The 3593-nt window shown below is 38.9% G+C and overlaps 1 pseudogene; it reads left to right on the top strand.

The window, feature by feature from the left end:
* The first annotated feature begins 2830 nt into the window (after positions 1 to 2830).
* Positions 2831 to 2949, top strand: LOC118607053 (annotated as a pseudogene).
* Positions 2950 to 3593: the final 644 nt, after the last annotated feature.

Below are 3593 nucleotides of genomic sequence, written 5' to 3'. Positions count from 1 at the left end.
GTGGAGGTATGCAAGTCCTTAAAGTGTTCCCAAAGTGAGCTCTGTTCACTGGCAGCACAGAGAGTTGAGTGTTGATCCCAAATCAGTGGCCACGATGAGTCAGAAGGTCAGAGTTTTCAGCCCTTTGAGTACCTGTCTTTGATGCTATCGGGATAAGCTTGAGCGTCGTCTGTCGAAGGTGGCCATCTTGTAGAGATCTTACAAGGTGGGATCCTCATGGCTATTGGCTCCTGCAGATGGGGGCTTATCCAGGATAGTCATTTCTGTGGTTTTGGGTGTACCGATCATACACGGAGGATGTTCCCATTATGAGCCAGTTGACATTACTGTCATAGCTCTCATGGAATCCATTTTGTAATGTCCCCAAAAGTCCACATTTCTTTGTGTCCTATAAAGTTCCCTTCCCCCTTTTTTCCAAAACTCTACTTAGTGAACTTGACACTGTTCAACAAGTCACTGATGCTCTCTTTGTATTTTTTTCAGTTACTTTTCTGTTTCATTTTGGATATTTAAATTATTATGGTTTCATAATTGTTGAGCTTTTCTCTTCAGTGTCTAGTTTCTATTAATCCCATACAGTGTACTTTTCATTTCATGTGTTGAATTTTTTTTCAGCAGCTTGATTGAATCTTTTCTACATCTTCCATTTTTTTCCACATCATGGTGATGTTTTCCTTCACCTTTGTAAACATGTGGAACATATTTATAATAGCAGTTCTAATATTTTTTCCCCTTAGATTCTTGTCTGCTAATTTCACTCCCTTTGTCATTTCTGGATCTATTTTTATTGATCAAGGTCTCTCCTGCTTTTAGATTGCATTTTCCCACTTCTTCGCATGCCTGCTACTTTGCTATTGGATGCTAGATGTCATAAATTTTACATTATTGATTGTTGAATTTTTGGTAGCCTTTTAAATAGTGTTGGATTCTGACCTGTCACACAATTAATTTACTTGGTATTAGTTGAAAACTTTAGAGACTTCCTTTTAAATTCGGTTAGGACAAGTCCAGAACAACTTTTAGTATAGGCTAAAGAATATCTCAGGATTCTAGTCTATATCTTGTAGATCAACAGTCCCCAAACTTATTGGCACCAAGGACCAGTGCTCTTTTGACAATCTAATTCCTGATGATCTGAGGTGGAGCTGAGGCTATGATGCTAGCGCTGGGGAGCAGCTGCAAATACAGATGAAGCTTTGCTAGCTCTATGGATCCAGACTGGTCTGTGGCCCAGGGATTGGAGACCCCTGTTGTAGATTATGATCACTTTCTACTCTCGTCTTGTGTGAACTCTGAACAAGAACTGGATCTAATGATTAACAAATGGGATATTTCAAGTGTGATAGGATATCACTTCTGTAATGTTACAGAAGACTATAACTTCTGTCTTGCTAGCAGACTCTCTTTCTTGCTGGCTTTGATGAAGCAAGCTGCCATGTTAAAGAAGCCTACATGGCAAGGAACTGAGAGCTGCCTCTAGTCAATAGCAAGAGAGTAACAGAAGCCCTCAGTGGAACTGCCCACAGGGAGTAGAGTCCTGCCACATGAGAGAAGTTAGAAGTGGATTCTCAAGCATTCAAATTAGATTATGGCACTGACCAATAACTCATTTGCAGGTATGGGAGAGACCCTGAGCTGGAGGAGCCTTCTTGAGATTGATAATTAGTGGTAATTCATAATAGTTAAACCAGGCATGAATTTCTGAACCATAAAAACTGTGAGATTATAAATGTATCTGTGTCAAGCTGTTAAATTTTGGGGTAAGTTGTTACTCAGTAATAGATAACTAATACTATCTGAAAATCACTGTTCCACACATGTCGTCTGTTTTTGTTCTGTCATTTAATGCAGGAGGATGAGTTAGCTCTCTGTTACTCCTTCTTGGTCAGGAAGAAGTCCCCCAACCATTCAAATCAGAACTCAGACATCAATAGTTTGTAAAGCTTTCTAGGTGATTCTAATATACAGGCAACTATGAAAGCCACTATTTTAGATCAATGATTCTTAGTGCATTGGATCATCTAAGAATCTTGTTAAAATCAAGATTCTGATTCAGTATATCTGGGATTCTGCATTGGTAACCATTTCCCAGATCATGCTCATGCTGCTGGTTTGTGGACCACACATTGAATAGCAAGAACTTAGATTAATGAGTGCCTTCTGCTTATTCCACCTGTTGAGAAGCTGAAACAAGTTTCTTAGGCTCTGCAGCAAAGAGTATTTGAATAGCTCTATCCTCTGTCTTATTCGCTCTCCCTTAACTAGTGTCCGATTCATTAATTCAACAAATATTTATTTTAGAGCTTTTGTATGACAGATGAATTTGCATGATAAATGAAACATAGGCCTCTATCCCTTGCAGTCTGAAGCCATTCTCAGTTTTGTGGAAGAAGCAGATATGTAAGGAAGTACTTTATAAAACAGGCTAAGTACAAAAATAGGAGCACAAATTAATTCTGAATCCTCTTTTAGGGTGAAGTAGTCAGGAAGGCTTCTAGAAGAGGGGAGGTTTGGTTGAGTTTGGAGAGAATGGCCTTCCAAGTGTGTAAATTGGAGAGCTGCATTCCTAGAGAGTGAACACTGGAACTTTACCTCTGCTGGAGGGCCTGAATCTTGGCATCTCTTGCCGTTATGCAAATTGTATTCCTGGTGGTCTGTCCTGAAGTCTCAGAACGCTGAGATAGGTATGCAGATTAGGCCCCTTTCTCTGTAGACCTCTCTATCTTCACCCTCTGTATTTAAGCAAACAAATTTAATGAGTATCTTTTTATTTTTAGTCTCAAGTCAGTTTTATTATAGAAAAGTTTCAAATGTCAAAAATTGCCATCTTTATCTATGCCATACTACTCTGAACAGGCCTGATTCTATCTGATCTCGGAAGCTAAGCAGAATTGGGCCTGGTTATTAATTGGATGGGAGACCTCCAGGGAAGACCTGGTGCATAAAAAAAAAAATAAGGGATTGTAAATTGACAAGGTCCTTTCAACCTGTAAGGTCAACCAAGGATTGCTTCGCCGAAAAAATAAACAAAATTTTTTTTAAATAATGTAAAATAAAAATGACCGCCGTTCATCTTTATCTTTACTCCTTTCTCTGAGGGTGGGATGGGAAGTAGAACACATGGACAATAGGATGTCTTAAATGTATTTTGCCCACAGCCGAGGTCCTGACTTTTCTCTCCAGGAGAATTATCTGTCGTGAAGCCCCTTTCAACACTTTTCCAAAATATCGCAGGTGGGCTAATGAAAGTAACAGATGAACTTAACCACATGGAAAACAAAGCAGAAAAATTTTAAGCTTTACTCTTTGGGGATCATAAGAGAGTTTCCTTTGTAGAGCCAGTGCAATATAGGTTTATGAACCGATAATAATTCAGAGTTTTCCCCCTCAAGGTGGAAAAATCAGCCCCTCAGTATCTCTCCAAAATTTTTAAATAAAAATTGTAGAGTGGAGCAAGACTTGCTCATCCTTATAGTTAGAACATGAGGTTCCTTTGTTGTTATTACACTGTTGAGCCTAAACTCAAGAGTCCCTAAAAAATTTGTGGTTAGAGATGAAAGAGTTGATAAGTAGTCTAGCAAAATCCTTGTATA

The sequence above is a fragment of the Rousettus aegyptiacus genome, unplaced genomic scaffold, assembly GCF_014176215.1.
Source record: "Rousettus aegyptiacus isolate mRouAeg1 unplaced genomic scaffold, mRouAeg1.p scaffold_m13_p_8, whole genome shotgun sequence".
NCBI classification, from domain to species: Eukaryota; Metazoa; Chordata; class Mammalia; order Chiroptera; family Pteropodidae; genus Rousettus; species Rousettus aegyptiacus.
This window is presented reverse-complemented; position numbering and strand designations above follow the sequence as displayed.